The sequence below is a fragment of the Bos indicus x Bos taurus genome, chromosome 3 (assembly GCF_003369695.1).
Source record: "Bos indicus x Bos taurus breed Angus x Brahman F1 hybrid chromosome 3, Bos_hybrid_MaternalHap_v2.0, whole genome shotgun sequence".
Classification (NCBI taxonomy): domain Eukaryota; kingdom Metazoa; phylum Chordata; class Mammalia; order Artiodactyla; family Bovidae; genus Bos; species Bos indicus x Bos taurus.
In genome coordinates, this window is record NC_040078.1 from 20,875,074 (window position 1) to 20,897,280 (window position 22,207).

At 42.1% G+C, this 22,207-nt stretch overlaps 1 protein-coding gene across 4 annotated transcripts in view; it reads left to right on the forward strand.

Moving 5' to 3' along the window:
* Positions 1-22,207, forward strand: part of LOC113887744 (myomegalin) — a 64,358-nt gene that overhangs the window by 21,764 nt on the left and 20,387 nt on the right. The window contains exon 1 of one of the 4 annotated variants that reach the window (XM_027534946.1): positions 11,912-12,212. The exons of 2 other annotated variants lie outside the window; for them this stretch is intronic. The gene's annotated coding sequence lies outside the window, so the exon portion shown is untranslated. Of the gene's footprint in view, positions 1-11,911; positions 12,213-22,207 lie in introns of those variants that run through there. One more of the 4 variants, XM_027534965.1, reaches the window with a different exon arrangement.

The following is a 22,207-nucleotide window of genomic DNA, read 5'->3' on the forward strand; positions in this document are numbered from 1 at the left end:
AATGCTAACTCAGGGAGGATTGAGGTGGTTCTTAGTTACAGCCATATTCTTCCCCTTTACACTCAATCCGCTAGATCTCACTTCTATTTCCAAGCCTTAGTTCAACCATAGAGACATCACTGCCCCAAACACGGCCCAGCCTTCAGTTCTGTCTCTACAGTTTCAAGAACTATGAACTATGAAACCAAATGAAATAGATAAGATTAGAGGCCTAGGAGTGCAAGGACTTCCTGGGATCATATCATTATTCTCCCTGTTTTGGTTAGGAATATTTTATCCTAGCTCAAATAGATGGCAGTTCGTTCAGTTCAGAAAACTCACGTGGGGAAAGGCCATTTCCAGCATCAGATTTGTGGCATTCTCCTTCTTCCCTAAGGTAAGTGAGTTTAAGGGTGCTTTTTCTTTCATACATACTAAAAGAAAAAAATTATTTCCCCTACTCATGACACTTCGGATACCAGATGTATGAATTCCGCCCCCCCACCGCCGCAATAAGCAATTCTGATACTAACTACTCAAAGTGTAGACCCCACATGGCCAGGGCTCAGTCCCACAAGACTGCCCCCCACTTCACCTGTGCTTCTGACTGACCAGCTGTGAAATAGGAGTTCCCACAACCTCCTCTTCACGTTTGTAAAAATTATTGATGATATCAAGTTGGAAAGAATGAAAGAAAAAGGATACTTTTATACTGTGTCAATGGAAGTAAATTGGAAAAGTTTGAAATATATATATATATAAAGCAGTGTATAAGCAAATTTGAACTTTTTTCATTAGGTTAGTCTATTATGTTGAGCCATATGAAACTGCCAATATTGAAAGATTTTGACTTAAAAGTGGACTTAATGACAAATCAAAAGAAACCATCAATATTGAAACACAAAAAATGAAAAAAGAGTGAAATGTTTTCATATTTTCAGGAGCACCTGGGTCAGAAAAGAATTGAACCAGACCAAAATTTATTTTTCATCTTGGTAGCTCCATCTACTGGTTAGATAAGGCAAGAACTTCCCTCCTACGTAGGACATGAAGGGTAGGTGGCATTTCAACTCCTCTATCAATGTTGCTACCTCCTAAGAGAACACTCTTCCTTTCCTGGTTCCCAATCCATATACTTCACTGTCATTTAAGGGAGTATTTTATTGTGTTTGATGTCTTCAAAGACTACTTTTCACCTAAAAATTGAGAATGTGTTCCTAAGCCATACTTTCTAGATATTTTGAAGCAGGAAATGAGATAACCATCCAAATAGGAATGGTAACCATTTCCAGATGCAATGTTAAATAATGCACGACTTACTGAACAGGCTTTATGATAGAAATGCCAGAGATTAGGTTTCTTGGGTCCTAAGATAGACTTTTAGAAACTAACCCTTGAAATATTAGAGATATTGGAGTTATCATAGAGACTGTAAAGCAGTTATGTCTATATTGTTTATGAAACAATTGAAAAATCTGAAAATACTAACTCAAAAAACTACATGCATTCCCATGTTCACTGCAGCATTATTTATAATAGGATGTGGAAACTATAATTGTCCATCAAGAAATTAATGGATAAAGAAAATTCAGCATACACACATACACAGAGGAATATTATTCAGCCATAAAAAGATATGAAATCTTGCCATCTGCAACAACATGGATGGACCTTGTGGACATTATGCTAAGTGAAATAAGTCTGATGGAGAAAGATAAATACCATGTGATCTCACTTCTATGTATTGGACTGGCCAAAAAGTTTGTTTGGATTTTTACATAAAACCTTAAAAGAAAAAGAGGGGGGCTTACAGTTACAGAGAACAGATTGGTGGTCACCAGAGGTGGGTAGTGAGTGGTGAACAGAATGGGTGAAGGAGGTCAAAAGGCACAGATTTCCAATTATAAAACACGCCATTGGGATATAACGTGCAGTATGGCAACCATGAGGCTTCCCTCATATCGCAGTTGGTAAAGAATCCACCTGCAATGCAGGAGACCCCAGTTCAATTCCTGGGTTGGGAAGATCCACTGGAGAAGGGATAGGCTACCCACTCTAGTATTCTTGGGCTGCCCTTGTGGCTCAGCTGGTAAAGAATCTGCCTGCAGTGCAGGAGATCTGGGTTCTGGAAGATCCCCTGGAGAAGGGAAAGGCTACCCACTCCAGTATTCTGGCTTGGAGAATTCTGGCCTGGCTCACAAAGAGTTGGACATGACTGAGCAGCTTTCACTTTCATGGCAATTATAGTTAATTGTACTGTATTGCATATTTGAAAGTTGCTAAGAGAGTAAATCTTAAAGGTTCTCATCACAAGAAAAAAATTATGTGATTAATGTTAACTAGACATTGCAGTGATCATAATGCAACATATGCAAATATTGAGTCATTATGTTGGACACCTGAAACTAATATAATGTTGTATGTCTATTATACCTCAATAAAAATTTGTCTTCATTGAAAATTTGGAAGAATTTTGCTCATTTAGGGAGTTTTCTTGGTAGTGCTGATGGTTTAGTTGCTAAGTTGTGTTCGACTCTTGCAACCCTATGGACTGTAGCTCCCTAGGCTCCTCTGTCCATGGATTTTCCCAGGCAAAAATACTGGAGTGGGTTGCCATTTCTTTCCCCAGGGGATCTTCCAGACCCAGAGATTGAACCTGTGTCTCCTGCATAATAGGCAGATTCTTTACTGCTGAGCCACCAGGAAAGCTGCTGTTCAGTGGCTCAGTCATGTCAGAATCTTTGAGACTCCATGGACTGCAGCACGCCAGGCTTCCCTGTCCTTCACCATCTTCCAGAGCTTGCTCAAACTCATGTCCATTGAGTTGGTGATGCCATCCAACCATCTTTGTCCTCTGTTGTCCCCTTCTCCTCCTGCCTTCAATTTTCCCCAGTATCAGGGATTTTTCTAATGAGTCGCTCTTTGCATCAGGTGGCCAAAATATTGGAGCTTCAGCTTCAGAATCAGTCCTTCTTAGCTAGTTCTTAGCTGCAACTAAACATTCAGAACCCTAAGGCTTTCATAGGCCACATATGGCATCAGTCTACTCAGAAAGATAAAAGATAAGAACTACAGCTTCCTTGCAAGCCAACCTCAGGCATCATTCTTCTGTGGGAATAGTCCTTGTAGCAGTCAGCACTGTCACCCAAGATATATTATCCTGGTTCTCTGCCCCTCACTTTCTAGTCTTGGACAGCTGGTGTGAGGTGTAAGGCAACAAGATACAGTAGAGCCATGCTGGCTTTTAAACTCCATGTCCCAGGAACCAATATCTGTTGCAAAACTTCACAGAGTAAGCAGATAGGGTAGGGAGGTGCCTGGAAAAAGAAAACCAGGCATAGCTTTTTTGACATAAGAGAAGCCATTTTTGGCCTAAACCATTTTGTGATCTAAGCCTGGCCACAGAGTCAGGGGAGACTGTAGGAAAAAAAAAAAAATCAACCCAGGATGACACTGTCTCTGGCATGCAGATGAATAGATGGATGGTGGTGCCAAACTCATTGCCTGCTCTTGCCCAGCTTTCAGCTGCTCTTTTGTCTCTGCTGCCCATAGTGAATCAAATGGTCGTTTATGTGGCTTCTCTGATGCCAACTGCTTTACTTATCACTGGGCCATCAGCAGAAGGTATTTGGACCAGAATAGTCTTAAAGAATACGCCTGCAATGCAGGAGATGCAAATTCGATCCCTGGGTTGGGAAGATCCCCTAGAGAAGGAATGGCAACCCACTCCAGTATTCTTGCCTGGAAAATTCCATGGACAGAGGAGCCTGGAGGGCTACAGTCCAAAGGGTTGCAAAGAGTCAGGCACGCCTGAGCACAGGACACAGCAACACAACAGTCTTCTGCCACTCCACTGAACTTCAAACATTATCCCTTCTTCCTTCTTAATTGTGTCTTTTCTGAACACCAAGACTGATGATGCCCATTTTCCCATCCTGTGTTTCTTGTACATGTATCAAAGAAGCAGAGGTCTTTCTCTCTTGCACTTTCAGCCTTCTGAGCTGGCAGATTTAGACAGATTAGAGATAAGGAGGACACGTTTTCTGTTTTGGCAGATGAACTGTCCACATTATCACTTGATGTAGACTCATCTGTGAGGAGTGGCCATGTGGTAAATCAGGGAGTTTTGCCATTAACTGAGTGGTTATCAGTGAAAGCTGATTGGGTTTTGACTGGCTTTAGCACTTTCTAGAGCTTCTCCCACACTGCAGTTTCTCTCTCATTCTAAACAGCTTTTGTTCTGTATTTGTTGTACCCACCTAATAATTAGCCGGAAGTTCTGAATACTCCTCTGTTATCTGTAATTGTCTGATAGACAGTTAGAAAAGGTAAATAATTAGCATCCAAAATGAACAATTGACTTCTCAGATAGTAGATTCCAAAAATTAATGTACAATTTTAACCATTTGAGATGTTGTGGTGACCTGTATGAAAGTCCCTCAGTTGTGTCTGACTCTGCGACCCCATGGACTGTAGCCCACCAGGCTCCTCTGTCCACAGAATTTTCCAGGCCAGAATACTGAAGTGGGTACCTGTTTCCTTCTCCAGTGCATCTTCCCAACCCAGGAACTGAACACAGGTCTCCTGCATTGCAGGCAGATTCTTTACCAACTGAGCCATGACCTGTGCAGTGACCTGTTGAGAGAAATGTCTTTATTGACCAGCTTCCTCATCTTTCTGGTCCAACGTAATATATAGGATGTTCAAGAAAAGTTTATGCAATGGCAACCTAAAGGATAGGATGAGACCTCCTCTATATTCCTGAAATCTTTAGGGGTACATTTACATGCATCATGACAAGAGAAAATCAGAATATTATAGGTATGACAAGGGAGAGAAGTCTTCTGATCTTCCAAAGCTAGCTTCCAAAGAGAGAATACACAGTAAAAGTATTCTTCATATTCTAGGCCACTCATTTGGTAGTAGGTGATGTCATGGTGTCAGAGGTGATACACAGAGTGTGGCAAGGATTTTAGCTGTAAATGTTACATGTCCCAGCAACACACCAGAACTCATTTCCTTCCTTGGAAGATGCACCCCATAGAAATAGCTGTGTAACTCACACCAGACATTTACCTTTCCATGATGACAGACCTATCCCAGTCCCAAGGCACAGTGTTCAGTCATTTCTTTCCCCAAACACTGACCATTTATTCTTTCCCTCCCTTTCCTCAGCTGACTGTGTTGCTCCTACCTGTTGGATCTTGGCATAGATGAGAATTGCCTTTGCAATAAAGACTTAATAGAGGTAGTAAATGAAGCCACTGTGGTGGAAAAAAAGACAAAAAATTGTTTTGGCCTGCAATCAAACCTGGGTCACTCGTGTGGGAGATAAGATTCTTCCTACTGAAGCACTGGTCTTCTTAAAGTGTTCTTCTATAGGTCATAACACATCCAGTACTTCATGAGACTCATTCTCCCACAACCCCAGCGGGCCCTGGGACTTCATCTACCAGGATTCTTCAAAGAAATGGAGCCACCTGTCCACCCCTGGAATCAGTGATCACACAGATTCCAGCATATTAAGCAGCCTACTGTTTCTGGAGCTTGGTCTGGGATGGAAGCTCCCCCAAAGGATAAAAGTTCTCCCCCGAGGAACCTAAAATTACCCCTGTAGGAAGACCTATGTGCTCCTAAGACAACCTCTGAATCTTGATCACTGAGAATTCATATAAGACCAAGTTTCAGAATGTTTCCTCCAGAGAACGTATTAGAGGGGCCTTTTGGTGGCCTTTACTCCTGCTGCGAGGAAACTGACTCAGTGAAAGTGAAAAACCAGAAGGTCAGGTGTACCAGCACAGTGACTCATTTTTATCCTTGCTTCCTAATTTCCAAGCCCTGTCAGAGACTTGTGCTTCTCCAATATGTAAATATTTCAAAGTCAACATAAGCCCAGAACCCACTATCTCCAGAGGCTGATTCTATTGCAGTTCGTTTCCCAGTGCCTCCCACAGTCTCCAGGGCCCTAATGATCAAGGGAGGAGGGACTACTGTTGCTTGGCTACTGTCTTGGATGATGCGGAATGTCCAGATTTATGCCATGGAACGGTCAATCAGAACGCAGTGTGGCAAAGGGATTGAATAGACTAGACTAGCTGTAGGGAGGGCATTTTTTGATCTAATTATACTAATGGAGGTAAGAGGTGATAGAGGAAGGGCATAGTAATGAAGCAGAGGTGAGTCTGTAGAGAATCCAATAAATTTAAGCACTGTTTGTTAATTATACTGGAAATAAATTTCTATGCTGGGAGGATGAGAGAGTTTATCCAAAAAGGATAGCAAGATGGGCAACAGGCTGGATGGTGGTGAGGGTAAATGTACCAGGCAGGGAAGGGAAGAGGTCTGGGAATTGTTTTAGTGATCAGTTGAAATATGGGACATATGTAACATGCTGTACCTGGGTCTGACCATAGTGTTGAGGCAGAGGGTAGTGTGTGATGCTGACAGGGATCGGCTGGTATGTTGAGTTTTAACATATGTGACTCTGAGACACATGTGAGGCATCGACTTGTGGATTAGGAGTTGTGAGTTGAAAGTATAGGTCTGTAGTTTAGAAAGAGATGTGGGGACAAATGTTGATCTAGTTGATGTAGGTGGTAACTGAAAACATGTCGGCCAGAGCATATGCGTGTCTTGGGTGTTGGGCAGAGGGCAGCCAAAGCTCTTCAGTGTCAAGGTAATGATTGTTTTCCTTGTTTATGACTCAGCCTGGAACTAGCTTAGCTTCTCAGCAGAAGAAGCATAATTACAGGTCACAGCTCCTGTCTTTCAAAAAGTCCTAAATCCCGACATGTGAGGATCTCCCCAAGTTCCTTTCGTCAGTTTAATTTCCCCAAGGACAACTGAAGAAAGAAACCTCTATACTATTTGAACTTCACTAAAAGATCACAATGCTAATATTTTAATGATCAATATTTCTTTTAAATAGTCTACTCTTGGGATTTCCCTGGTGGTCCAGAGGTTAAAATGCCACGCTTCCAATGCAGGGGGTGTGGGTTAGACTTTTGATCGGGGAACTAAGACCCAACATGCCAGTTGGTATGGACAAAAATAAATAAATAAATTTAAAAATGAAAGAAAAATAAAATCATCTACTTCTCACACAGCTAATAAATCAAAGCCTATTAATTTCAGAAAAGACTCTTGAGAGTCCTTTGGACTGCAAGGAGATCAAACCAGTCAATCCTAAAGGAAATCAACCCTGAATATTCTTTGGAAGGACTGATGCTGAAGCTGAAGCTTCAATACTTTGGCCATCTGATGCAAAGAGCTGACTCATTGGAAAAGATCCTGATGCTGGAAAAGATTGAGGGCAAGAGGAAAGGTGGGGCAATAGAGGATGAGATGGTTGGATGGCATCACTGACTCAATGGACACAAGTTTGAGCAAACTCAGGGAGATAATGAAGGACAAAGAAGCCTGGCCTGCTACAGTCCATGGAGTTGCAAAGAATCAGACATGACTGAATGACTGAACAACAACCTCAAAAAGCAGACACATACTATTATTATAATGATCATAACACTGACCTTTACTCTTTCAGGAAAAAAAAATTTTAAAGGCTCAGACGACCAACTCCAAAATTTATCTCTCCACTATTTCTATCTTGATTCTGTCTTTTCCCCCCTCTTTCTTCTAACTTTGATTCTGATTCTGATTTCTTTCCTGGATTAGAATTATATCCTACCTAACCTACAAGATAGAAGACTTACACAGAAGGGACTGTGTAAGCTATAAAACACTTAGCTGCAACATGAAATTGGTTCCTTCCCTCTTGTCATCAAAAGGGCAAAGGAGAAGCCCCAGCAAGATGGTAGGAGGGGTGAAATCGCCTTTAGAATCAAACCCCATACCTGCCAGAGATGCTCAGAGGGCTCAAATATACCTTTTGTGCACCAGGACCCAGAGACCCAATCGAGATTGAGACAGAACTGTGTTTGGGTGTCTCCTGAGGAGGTATGGGTCAGCAGTGGACTGCTGCAGGGTCAGGGGCTCTGGGTGCAGTAGACCTGGGTATGGCATAAGCCCTCTTGGAGGAGGTCACCATTAACCCACCCCAGAGCCTCCAGAACTTACACAGGACTGGGGAAACAGACTCTGGGAGGGCACAAAAAGAAGCTTGTGCACACCAGGACCCAGGAGAAAGGAGTAGTGACCCCACAAGAGACTGATGCAGACTTGCCCGTGAGTGTCCAGGAGTCTCTGGTGGAGGTGTGGGACGGTGGTGGCCTGCTGCAGGGTCAGGGGCACTGAGTGTAGTAGTGTATCCATGGGACCTTCTGAAGGAGGTCATCATTATCTTCATTACCTCCACCATAGTTTGGCCTCAGGTCAAATAACTGGGAGGGAACATAGTCCTGCCCTTCAACAGAAAATCGGATTAAAGATTTACTGAGCATAGCCCTGGCCATCAGAAAAAGACAAGGTTTCCCCTCAGTCAGTCTCTCCCATCAAGAAGCTTCCATAAGCTGCTTATCCTCCATCAGAGGGCAGACAGACTGAAAACCACCATCACAGAAAACTAACCAATCTGATCACATGGACCACAGCCTTGTCTAACTCAGTGAAACTATGAGCCATGCCACGTAGGGCCACCCAAGATGGACAGGTCATGGTGGAGAGTTCTGACAAAATGTGGTCCGTTGGAGAAGGGAATGGCAAACCTCTTCAATATTCTTGCCTTGAGAACCCCATGAACAGCATGAAAAGGCAAAAAGATAGGACACTGAAAGATGAACTCCCCAGGTTGGTAGATGCCCAATATGTTACTGGAGATCAGTGGAGAACTAACTCCAGAAAGAATGAAGAGATGGAACCAAAGCAAAAACAACACCCAGTTATGGATGTGACTTGTGATAGAAGCAAGGTCTGATGCTGTAAAGAGCAATATTGCATAGGAACCCAGAATGTCAGGTCTGTGAATCAAGGTAAATTGGAAGTGGTCAAACAGGAGATGGCAAGAGTGAACATCGACATTTTAGGAATCAGTGAACTAAAATGTACTTGAATGGGTGAATTTAACTCAGATACCATTTTATCTCCTACTGTGGGCAAGCATCCCTTAAAAGAAATGGAGTAGCCATCATAGTCAACAAAAGAGTCCAAGATGCAGTATTTGGATGCAATCTCAAAAATGACAGAATGCTGTTTGTTTCCAAGGCAAACCATTCAATATCACAGTAATCCAAGTCTATGCCCTGACCAATAATGATGAAGAAGCTGAAGTTGAATGATTCTATGAATACCTACAAGACCTTCTAGAACTAACACCCAAAAAAAGATGTCCTTTTCATTATAGGGGACTGGAATGCAAAAGTAAGAAGTCAAGAAATACCTGCAGTAACGGGCAAATTTAGCCTTGGAGTACAGAATGAAGCAGGGCAAAGGCTAACAGTTTTGCCAAGAGAATGCACTGCTCATAGCAAACACCCTCTTCCAACAACACAAGAGAAGACTCTACACACGGACATCACCAGATGGTCAATACCAAAATCAGATTGACTATATTCTTTTCAGCCAAAGATGGAGAAGCTCTACAGTCAGCAAAAACAAGACCGGGAGCTGACTGTGGCTCAAATCATGAACTCCTTATTGCCAAATTCAGACTTGAAGAAAGTGGGGAAAACCACCAAACCATTCAGGTATGACCTAAATCAAATCCCTTATGACTATACAGTGGGAGTGAGAAATAGATTCAAGGGATTGGATCCGATAGAATGCCTGAAGAACTATGGACGGAGGTTCATGACATTATACAGGAAGCAGTGATCAAGACCATCCCCAAGAAAAAGAAATGCAAAAAGGGAAAATGGTTGTCTAAGGAGGCCTTACAAACAGCTATGAAAAGAAAAGAATTGAAAGGCAAAGGAGAAAAGGAAGGATATACCCATTTGAATGCAGAGTTCCAAAGAACAGAAAGGAGAGACAAGAAAGCCTTCCTCAGTGATCAGTGCAAAGAAATAGAGGGAAACAATGGAATGGGAAAGACTAGAGATCTCTTCAAGAAAATCAGAGATACCAAAGGAACATTTCATGCAAAGATGGGCTCGATAAAAGACAGAAACAGTATGGACCTAACAGAAGCAGAAGACACTAAGAAGAGGTGGCAAGAATACACAGAAGAACTGTACAAAAAAGAGCTTCACGACCCAGATAATCACGATGGTGTGATCACTCACCTAGCCAGACATCCTGGAATGAGAAGTCAAGTGGGCCTTAGGAAGCATCACTACAAACAAAGCTAGTGGAGGTGATGGAATTCCAGTTGAGCGATTTCAAATCCTAAAAGATGAGGCTGTGAAAGTGCTGCACTCAATATGCCAGCAAATTTGGAAAACTCAGCAGTGGCCACAGGACTGGAAAAGGTCAGTTTTCATTCCAATCCCAAAGAAAGACAATGCCAAAGAAGTTCAAACTATCACACAATTGCACTCATCTCACACACTAGCAAAGTAATGCTCAAATTCTCCAAGCCAGGCTTCAACAATATGTGAACTGTGAACTTTCAGATGTTCAAGCTGGTTTTAGAAAAGGCAGAGGAACCAGAGGTCAAATTGCCAACATCCATTGGATCATCTAAAAAGCAAGAGAGTTCCAAAAAAAAACATCTATTTCTGCTTTATTGACTATGCCAAAGCCTTTGACTATGTGGATCACAACAAACTGTGGAAAATTCTTCAAGAGATGGGACTACCAGATCACCTGACCTGCCTTGTGAGAAACCTGTATAAAAGTCAAGAAGCAACAGTTTGAATGGGACATGGAACAAGAGACTGGTTCCAAATCAAGAAAGGAATAGGTCACGGCTGTGTATTGTCACCATGCTTATTTAACTTATATGCAGAGTACATCATGAGAAATGCTGGACTGGAAGCACAATGAAGCACAAACTGGAATCAGGATTGCTAGGAGAAATATCAATAACCTCAGATATGCAGATGACAGCACCCTTATGGCAGAAAGCGAAGAACTAGAGAGTCTCTTGATGAAAGTGAAAGAGGAGAGTGAAAAAGTTGGCTTAAAGCTCAACATTCAGAAAACTAAGATCATGGCATCTGGTCCCATCACTTCATGGCAAACAGATGGGGAAACAGTGGAAACAGTGACAGACTTTATTTTGGGGGGCTCCAAAATCACTGCAGATGGTGACTGCAACCATGAAATTAAAAGACGCTTGCTCCTTAAAAGAAAAGCTATGACAAACCTACACAGCATATTAAAAAGCAGAGACATTACTTTGCCAACAAAGGTCCCTCTAGTCAAACCTATGGTTTTTCCAGTAGTCACATATGGATGTGAGAGTTGGACCATAAAGAAGGCTGAGCACCGAAGAATTGATGCTTTTGAACTGTGGTGTTGGAGAAGACTCTTGAGGGTCCCTTGGACTGCAAGGAGATCCAACAAGTCCATCCTAAAGTAAATAAGTCCTGGGTGTTCATTGGAAGGACTGATGTTGAAGCTGAAACTCCAATAACTTTGGCCACACCTGATCCGAAGAGCTGACTCATTAGAAAAGACCCTGATGCTGGGAAAGATTGAGGGAAGGAGAAGAAGGGGACGACAGAGGATTAGATGGTTGGATGGCATCACCGCGACTCAATGGACATGAGTTTGAGTGAACTCCGGGAGTTGGTGATGGATGGGGAGGCATGGTGTGCTGCAATTCATGGGGTCGCAAAGAGTCAGACTCGACTGAGCGACTGAACTGAACTGAACGGAACTGAAACTTTTCTGGCTCCACTGGTCAAAATCTCCCTCTTCCATGCCCGTCCTCAACGGCCGGGCCGCGTTAGCGCAGCCGCGCTTGCAGGATCTGGAGCCTCACACCGCGCGCGGCGCCGGCGGAGAAGCTTCCGGCACCGTGCAATCAAATTGCTTGGAGCTTGCGAGTTGCAGGTGCGCGCACGCGCACGCGGCGACTTTGTTCTCCAGCATCCGCTGCCCGCCTCGTTCTGACCCTACCGGCAATAACGTCCGGGCAGGAAGAGACCGGTAGGAGAAGGGTGGCCTCTCCTTTAAAGTCCTGTCCAGACAGAATCCAAAAACGATCTTGAGACGGAGGGAGAGGTGGAAATACGTTAAGGGAAAAGAAATCCTCGGTGATTTCCTCATCTTAAAGCACCCTGAAGATGAAGTCGTCGTCTGCAGGGACCAGGTTCTCCGGGCGCTGGTGAAGGTGGGTGGAGTCCCCATTAGCAGTTGGAGCCAAGCAGACAACCTGAGCCCGGCCACCAGTGAGTAAGCAGCCCCTCTTCCTCCCCGGATGGGCAGCACTTGAACTTCTCCCGTTTGGCTTTGGATGTATCCCAAGGATGCAACAGAAATGTCTACTTTTAAAGTTCACTTACTTGGGGCAAGAGTACTTTAAAATCTCTTAGCAAAGGAAACGGTTTATGGTGGGTTTTGACAGATTTTAGGTGTTCGGGATCTACAAAAACCAATACGCTAGGGAAAGCAACTACTGTTAATGACACACTCCCAGAAACAACACTTAAGCCAGGTACGTTTGTCCGTTAGGTTGCTACTGCTGCTGCTAAGTTACGTCAGTCGTGTCCGACTCTGTGCGACCCCATAGACAGCAGCCCACCAGGCTCTCCCGTCCCTGGGATTCTCCAGGCAAGAACACTGGAGTGGGTTGCCATTTCCTTCTCCAGTGCATGAAAGTGAAAAGTGAAAGTGAAGTCGCTCAGTCGTGTCCGACTTCGCAACCCCATGGACTGCAGCCCACCAGGCTCCTCCGTCCATGAGAGTTTCCAGGCAAGAGTACTGGAGTGGGTCGCCAGTGCCTTCTCCGGTCCGTTAGGTTGGACCTACTTTAAATGCACTGTTAGTGGAACTTCAGAAAAATCTAGGACGTTCACAATGAATATTTTAATTTTAGTAGTTTTATATGGAGATACACATTCCAGAAGTTAAGTAACAAACACTTGAAGCCCCCCTTTATGCCAACTTTACAAAAATGAAAAGGAAAGATGATATATAAATGACAAGACCTAATAAAATTACTTTTAATATTATTTTTTCCATCAATATTTTTCCCCCTTTGGATAGGTAGCATCTAACTCCTCATTCGATGAAATCTGTCAACCACTGCAAGAACCTAATACCAGCTTTCTAGTTCCAGCTTACTCTTCCCTAAGACTTTCCTCAGCATCTTCCCATCATCTTTTCTATACCATAAAAGTAAATTCTACTTCAGCCTTTAATTTGCAACCCCAAACTCAACAATCAGCCTAGTAAGTTAGGGTAGAAGCCCTCCAAGGGACTCTCCCTACAAAGAAAATTTCAGGAGCTTCCCTGGTGGCTCAGTGGTAAAGAATCCGCCTGCCAATGCAGGAGACACTGGTTTGATCCCTGATCCAGGGAGATCCCACATGCTGGGGAGCAACTAAGCCTGTGTACCACAACTATCGAGCCTGTGCTCTAGAGCCCATGAGCCACAACTACTGAAGCCGGCGGGACCTACAGCTCATTGCTCTGCAACAAGATAAGCCACCACAGTGAGAAGCCCGTGCACCTCAACTAGAGTAGCCCCCATTCACCACAACTAGAGAAAAACCCTCACAGCAGCAAAGACCCAGCACAGCCAAAAATAAAATTGCATAGCAAATGTTGTATTCATGTTCATAAGGAAAACAAACTTTTTTTTCCGCCAAGAAAAACCCAGATTCATTGTTGAATGTTACAGATATTTTGTCTCTCAATCAGCTCTGGAGATAACTAGAGATTTTTCTTTGGAGGCTGCAATAGAGGATTGTTGGCTAATAGGTCAGCTCTAATATGTGAAGGCATGTATCCTGCAATTAAATGAGAAGAGTTAAGTGAAAGTGTATCTTGATTTGCATGGTGGCTACTTTAGTATGCACATTTCAAAATATCTTCAGCTGTGTGAAAAAGTCAAACCTGGAAGACTTTAAGATTTACTATCAAACTGTTTTTTACTGCAAACAAGATAGTATGGCAGAGGCAAAACAATAAGCCGCATACACCTATAGATAAGTGTAACTGAATTGAGATACCTAAAACAAACCCACCCACCTTGCATGGGCAAATTATTTTTTTTAAGGACACTAGAGCAACTCAATGGGAAAAGGAATATCATTTTAATAAATAGTGCTGAAACAACTGGATATCTATGTAGGGAAAAAGCCTGCAGTCCTTACTTCGCAATATACACAAAAACTAATTTGAGTTGGACGATAGATCAAACCATACGAACTAAAACTATAACATTTTATAAGAAAATACATGAGAATATCCTGTGACCTGATAGTAAGCAAAGGTTTTCTAAATATGACAAAGAAATAAGTAAAAAATACAATGATAACAACTTTGCTGTATTTATGGATAACTATAAAATATAACTTTTAAAACAACTTTACAACTTGTTAAAACAACTTTTTAACAACATTAAAAAGTGTTCTCATAAAGTATACCATAAGTAAGTAGAAAGGCAAGTTACAATGGAGAAAAATAGTTACAAAAGATATCTGACAAAGACTGTCTCCAGAATATATAATGAACTCCTACAATTCAGTACTAAAAACTAAAACACCCATTTTTAAAACAGGCAAAAGCTTAAATACACTTCAGAGAGAGGAAGATACAGTAATGGCCAGTAAGCACATAAAAAAGTGTTCAATATCATTATAGGTATTAAAACTACATTGAGATACCTCTCCAGTAGTATGGCTAAAATTACAAAGTCTGAAAATATCAAATCTTGGTGAAGATGTGCACAAAACCAGAATTCTCATCTGGGGATGTAAATGTTATAATCACTTTGATTTGACGATTACTTATACATTTAAACATAAATTTACATAAATATCCTTCTGTTCCCATGTTTTGCTGGAAGTTTTACTTTCATTTCAGATTCAAAGGATTCCTTAATTAAAAAAACACTTGTTACATACAAATAAACAATTTCAATATTTAAAAGAGGATTATTTAACTTAATTTCAATATGCAATCATTAAAAGAAAAGAGAAACAACAGAGAAGAGTAATAGCACATACGTCAGCAAATTGGGCCGACCAACATCCAGACTTAAACAGTGTGCTGGGAAGTTCCGAGCAACAGCAATCTGGAGTCCCAGTTAGGAGAAGGGCAGTGCATCCGCTCCACAAATGAGACTTCAAATTGCCCTTTCCAGAGCTCCCACTTATAATCCCAGGCCACAAACTGATGTTATCAGTTTACATGGAAAAATGCAGCTCTGGTTTTACTATAACATTTTTACAATGCTGTTTGTGTCACCTTGTGAGTCATAGGATTTCGTTAAACCCCAAGCAATTGGCCAGACCTCCAGGGGCTCAAGAATTCCAAGACTCACTCCCTTTCTTTTCTGAAGTACCACTTGATTTGCTGTGCTTGCAGACAGGCACGGAATCCAGACAGGTTAGAAGCAAAGTCAGAGGCCTCTCCTGCTTTGAAGCCTGAACAAGACTTCCTCTATTTTAATTTCCCTAACATCCCAGAAACACTTCGTTTAGATATTCTTCCAAGAGAAATACACATGTTCATACAAAAAGAAGTTGTAGCAAGGATGTTCATAGCATTTTTAAAACTATTTTATATTGAAGTATAGCTGATTAAAAATGTTGTGATAGTTTCAGGTGGACAGCAAAGGGGCTCAGCCATACATATACATGGATCCATTCTCCCCCAAACTCCCTTCCCATCCAGGCTGCTGCATCACACTGAGCAGAGTTCCCTTTGCTATACAGTAGGACTTTGTTGGTTATCCATAAATACAGCAATATGTACACGTCTATCCCAAACTCCCTAACTATCCCTTACCCAAATTCTTCCCCTCTGACAATCATAAGTTCATTCCCTGAGTTTGTGAGTCTGTTTTGTAAATGAGATCATTTGTATCATTTCTTTTTTAGATTCTACATATAAGTGATGTCATGATAGTTCTCCTTTTCTTTCTGACTTACTTCATTCAGTATGACAATCTCTAGGTCCATACATATTGCAGCAAATGCCATTATTTCATTCTTTTTTAATGGCTGAGTGATATTCCATTGTATATATGTACCACATCTTTATCCATTCCTCTGTCAATGGACTTTTAGGTTGCTTCCATGTCTTGGCTATTGTAAACAGTGTTGCAGTGAACATTGGGGTGCATGGATCCTCTTGGACCATGTTTTTCTCCAGATATAAATAAACTGTGGAAAATTCTGAAGGAGATGGGCATACCAGACCACCTGACCTGCCTCTTGAGAAACCTGTATGCAGGTCAGAAAGCAAGTTAGAACTGGACATGGAACAACACACTGGTTCCATATAGGAAAAGGAGTACGTCAAGGCTGTAATTGTCACCCTGTTTATTTAACTTATACGCAGAGTATATCATGAGAAATGCTGGGCTGGAGGAAGCACAAGCTGGAATCAAGATTGCCAGGAGAAATATCAATAACCAAAGATATGCAGATGACACCACCCTTATGGCAGAAAGTAAAGACGAACTAAAGAGCCTCTTGATGAAAGTGAAACAGAAGAGTGAAAAGTTGGCTTAAAACTCAACATTCAGAAAATTAAGACCGTGGCATCTGGTCCCATCATTTCATGGCAAATGGGGAAACAGTGGAAACAGTGGCTAACTTTATTTTTTTGGGCTCCAAAATCACTGCAGATGGTGATTGCAGCCATGAAATTAAACGACACTTACTTCTTGGAAGGAAAGTTATAACCAACCTAGACAGCATATTAAAAAGCAGAGACATTACTTTGTCAACAAAGGTCTGTCTAGTCAAGGCTATGGTTTTTCCAGTAATCATGTATGGATGTAAGAGTTGGACTGTGAAGAAAGCTGAGTGCCGATGAATTGATACTTTTGAACTGTGGTGATGGAGAAGACTCTTGAGAGTCCCCTGGACTGCAAGGAGATCCAACCAGTCCATCCTAAAGGAGATCAATCCTGGTGTTCATTGGAAGGACTGATGTTGAAGCTGAAACTCCAATACTTTGGCCACCTGATGCGAAGAGCGGCCTCATTTGAAAAGACTCTGATGCTGGAAGGGATTGGAGGCAGGAGGAGAAGGGGAAGACAGAGGATGAGATGGTTGGATGGACCAACTCAATGGACATGGGTTTGGGTGGACTCCGGGAGTTGGTGATGGACAGGAAGGCCTGGTGTGCTGTGGTTCATGGGATTGCAGAGAGTCGACTGAGTGACTGAACTGAACTGATATGCCTAGGAGTGGGATTGTAGGGTCGTATGGTAGCTCTATTTTTAGTTTTTAAGGAACCTCCATACTGTTCTCCATAGTGGCTGTACCAATGTATATTCCTGCCAAGAGTAGAGTAGGATTCCCTTTTGTCCACACTCTTTCCAGCATTTTTTTGTTTGTAGATTTTTTGATGATGGCCATTCGGACTAGTGTGAAGTGATATCTTATTGTAGTTTTGATTTGTATGTCTCTAATAATTAGCAATGTTGAGCATCTGTTCATGTGCCTTTTGGTCTTATGTAAATGGCAACCCAATCCAGTACTCTTGCCTAGAAAATCCCATGGATGGAGGAGCCTGGTGCAGGCTACTCTCCATGGGGTTGCAAAGAGTCGGACACGACTGAGCGACTTCACTTTCACTTTATGTCTTCTTTGGAGAAACATCTATTAGTTCTTCTGCCCATTTTTTTTGACTGGGTTGTTTGTTTTGATAATGTTAAGCCTCGTGAATACTCATGGTTAACTTTTTAATGTGAGTTTACATTGATATACCTTGGATCCCCTAAAGATTAAATTAACAGGAGAGCAGCAGGATGAAGCAAGAGTCCAGAAACCTGACAACAGAACTGAAGAGCAAAAAGAACTCCACTATGAGCCAGAAAGTAAAAAGCCAGGCTGTAAAGGAGAAATGTATCTTTCCTGATTCAGAAAAGTTGGTTTCTGGGCTGAAATGTGTTTTTAAAAATGTCCAGAATCTCTCTAGTACTAAGATCCCAGACCCAGCTAAAAAAAAAAATTCTGATCCAACTTAAAAACATTTGAAGCCAGTGGAAAACTGAATCTACTTAATTAAACAAAAGCAGCCCAACTCAAGAAAGACATGTTAGATTGACTGAGCCGTCCACACTAGAGGCCTGATAGAAAAATGAGTATGTCCATGTTGTTGTTGTTCAGTGGCCAAGTTGTATCCAGCTCTTTGCAACTCCATGGACGCAGCACACTGGGCTTCCCTGTCCCTCACCACCTCTCAGAGTTTGCCCAAGTTCATGTCCATTGAATCGGTGACACCATCCAACCATCTTATCCTCTGTTGCCCTCTTCTCCTGCCTTCAATCTTTCCCAGCATCAGGGTCTTTTCCAATGAGTCAACTCTTCCCATCAGGTAGTCAAAGTATTAGAGCTTCAGCTTCAGCATCAGTCCTTCCAGAGTATTCAGGGTTGATTTCCTTTAAGATTGACTTGTTTGATCTACTTGCTTTCCAAGGGACTCTCAGGAGTCTTCTCCAACATCACAATTTGAAAGCATCAATTCTTTGGCACTCGGCCTTCTTTATTGTCTAACTCTCATATCTGTATGGAGAAGGCAATGGCACCCCACTCCAGTATTCTTGCCTGGAAAATCCCATGAACGGAGGACCCTGGTAGGCTGCAGTTCATGGGGTTGCTAAAAGTTGGACACGAATGAGCAACTTCACTTTCACTGAATTTTCACTTTCATGCATTGGAGAAGGAAATGGCAACCCACTCCATTATTCTTGCCTGGAGGATCCCAGAGAGGGGGGAGCCTGGTGGGCTGATGTCTATGGGGTTGCACAGAGGCGGACATGACTGAAGTGACTTAGCAGAAGTAGCAACAGTAGCATATCTGTACATGATTACTGGAAAGACCATAGCCTTGACTATACAGACCTTTGTCAGCAAAGAGATGTCTTTGCTTTTTAATACACTGTTTAGGTTTGTCATAGCTTTCCTGCCAAGAAACAATCATCTTCTAATTTCATGGCTGCAGTCACCATCTGCAGTGATCTTACAGCCTAAGAATAGGAAATCTGTCACTGCTTCTACCTTTTCCCCTTGTATTTGCCATGAAGTGATGGAACCAGATGCCATGATCTTAATTTTTTTAATACTGAGCTTTAAGCCAGCTTTTTCACTCTCCTCCTTCACACTCATCAAGAGGCTCTTTAATTCCTTTTCACTTTCTGCCATTAGAGTGGTATCATCTGCATATCTGAGGTTGTTGATATTTCTCCCAGTGATCTTGATTCCAGCTTGTGGCTCATCTAGCCCAGCATTTTGCATGATGTGCTCTGTGTATAAGTTAAATAAACAGGGTGATAATAAACAGGCTTGTCATACTCCTTTCTGAATCCTGAACCAATCAGGATTGTTCATACAATTGTTCCATACAGAGTTCTAACTGTTGCATTTTGACCTGCATACAGGTTTCTCAGGAGACAGGTAAGATGGTCTGGTATTTCCATCTCTTTAAGAGTTTTCCATAGTTTGTTATGATCCTCCCAGTCAAAGGCTTTAATGTAGTCAATGAAACAGAGGTAGATGTTTTTCTGGAATTCTCTTGCTTTCTCTATGATCCAGCAAATGTTGGCAATTTGATCTGTGGTTCCTCTGCCTTTTCTAAACTCAGCTTGAACATCTGAAAGTTTTTGGTTCACATAGTGCTGAAGCCTAGCTTGGAGGATTTTGAGCATAACTTTACTAGCATAGGAGATGAGTGTAATTGTCTGGTGGTTTGAACATTCTTTAGTACTGCCCTTCTTGGGAATTGGGATGAAGGTTGATCTTTTCCAGTCCTGCAGCCACTGCTGGGCTTTTCAAATTTACTGACATATTGAGTGCTGCACTTTAATAGCATCATCTTTTAGGATTTTAAGTAGCTCTGCTGGAATTCCATCATCTCCACTAGCTTTATTGGCAGCAGTGCTTCCTAAGGCCCGCTTGACTTCACACTCCAGAATGTCTGGCTCTGAGTGAGAGACTGCACCATGGTGGTTATCTGAGTCATTAAGGTCTTTTTTATACAGTTCTTCTGTGTATTCTTCCTGTCTCATATTGATCTCTTCTGCTTCTATTAGGTCTTTACCATTTCTGTCCTTTATTATGCCCATCTTTGGATGGAATATTCCTTTGATATTTCTACTTTTCTTGAATAGATCTCTAGTCTTACCCTTTCTGTTGTTTTCCTCTATTTCTTTGCATGTTCATTATTGTTGTTGTTCAGTCACCCAGTTGTGTCCGACTCTTTGTGACCCCATGAACCGCCGCATGCCAGGCCTCCCTGTCCATCACCAACTCCCAGAGTTCACCCAAACCCATGTCCATTGAGTCAGTGATGCCATTCAACCATCTCATCCTCTGTTGTCCCCTTCTCCTCCTGCCCTCAATCTTTCCCAGCATCAAGGTCTTTTCCAATGAGTCAGCTCTTTGCATCAGTTCCTCTTCACTTTCTGCCATTAGAGGGTATCATCCACATATCTGAGGTTGTTGATGTTTCTCCCACCTATCTTGATTCCAGCTTGTAACTCATCCAGCCTGGCATTTCTTATGGTGTGCTCAGCATATAGGTTAAACAAACAGGGTGACAGCAGACGTACACCTTTCTCGATCTTGAACCAATCAGTTGTTCCATACAGGGTTCTAACTGTTGCTTCTTGCATATTCATACTGGAGAGTAAATATTTGCTTCTGTCTCTACACTGCCAAACACACTGTCTGACACATATTAATAAGTTACTGGAGGCATAGTGAAGCAAAAAGTGACATATAATCAAAAGAAAAAGAGATGACCAATTTAATAGACATGAATTTGCACAAACTCTGGGAGACAGTGGAAGACAGAGGAGCCTGGCATGCTGCAATCCATGGGGTTGCAAAGAGTTGGACATGACAGCGTCTGAACAACAACAAAAAGACAACTCTCGGGTGGCCTTGATGCTGGACTATTACACAAGGACTTGAAAATAAACAAAGATGTGTTAAATGACCTAACAAGCCAAAAAGTAGAGTAAGAAAAAAATGTGAATCACTGTAAAGAAAGCATTAAGTTTTCAATGATAAAGGTACACGTGCATGCTCAGTCACTCAGTTGTGTCTGACTCTGCAACCCCATGGACTGCAGCCTGCCGGGCTCCTCTGTCCACAGAAATTTCAAGGCAAGAATACTGGAGTGGGTTGCCATTTCCTTCTCCAGGGGATCATACTGACCCAGGAGTGGAACCTACCTCTCCTGTCTCTCCCCAGTGGCAGGTGGATTCTTTACCACTGAGCCTTAGGGAAACCCCAATAAAGGTACATGGATATGGCTAAATATGAAAGGGTTATGTCATTAATGAACTTAGGAAAGCATGAATTTGTCTCATTTTTTATGGGATATTCTCCCTTCTCCTTGTCCCTTTAGGAGCACTGCCTCTTTAAGTCAAGAAGAGGTGCTCAGCTGTCCCCTCTACCCTTTGAACGTAAAAGACACTGTTAACCCTTTTTTCTAGGAGCCTCTCTAGGGAACTCCCTTGTTTCAGACCAGGAGAATCAAGATCCATAAATACTTCTGGTTGGGAGATATGATCACATCATCTCTGGAACCATGTAGTCTGTTTTGGGGTAGATTAAATGGTTTTTATTTACTTTCTTCTCTTCCTTATTTTGTTAATTAGGCTAAATGTTTCATAAGCCTTCCTTTCAGTCTTCTTTTTTTCTTTGAAATCTTGGAGGTGGAACAAGAAGGAAGAGATGCAAATCTTAGTGAAGCCTTCTCACTGAGCATGATGGCCAAGGAGAAGGGCTCTGCCTGGGTCTGAGTGCTGGGTCCCATCATCGTAGTGGTGGGACCCTTAAAAGGTTAGCTCGGCCTTTTACTGCTTCAGTGTTTTCCTCTGCAACAAGAGGGTGGTAAAATCCTACACTATGTTTCAGAGTTATGTGGACTTAATAAATTATTACATAGTAAAGCACTGAGGAATGGTGCTGGTCACACAGTAAAGCTCCAAGAAAGCTGTTATTTTTGTTATTATTATTAAGCCTTTTATTTCCACTTCTAACTATACCACTGCTGACTTTCAACATTCCCTGGAATAAATTAAGGATGTCTAATGGTTTGGCTGGCCTCTTCTCCTGCATATTAGTGACCAGGAAAACTGGTTATTGGCAAGGTTTGATAGTGATCTAACTAAAGGGCAGACAGCTCAGCAAGGAACTGGATCAAATTTCATCAAATTCTTGGACTTCTATGCAGGCATAATGACTTTTCA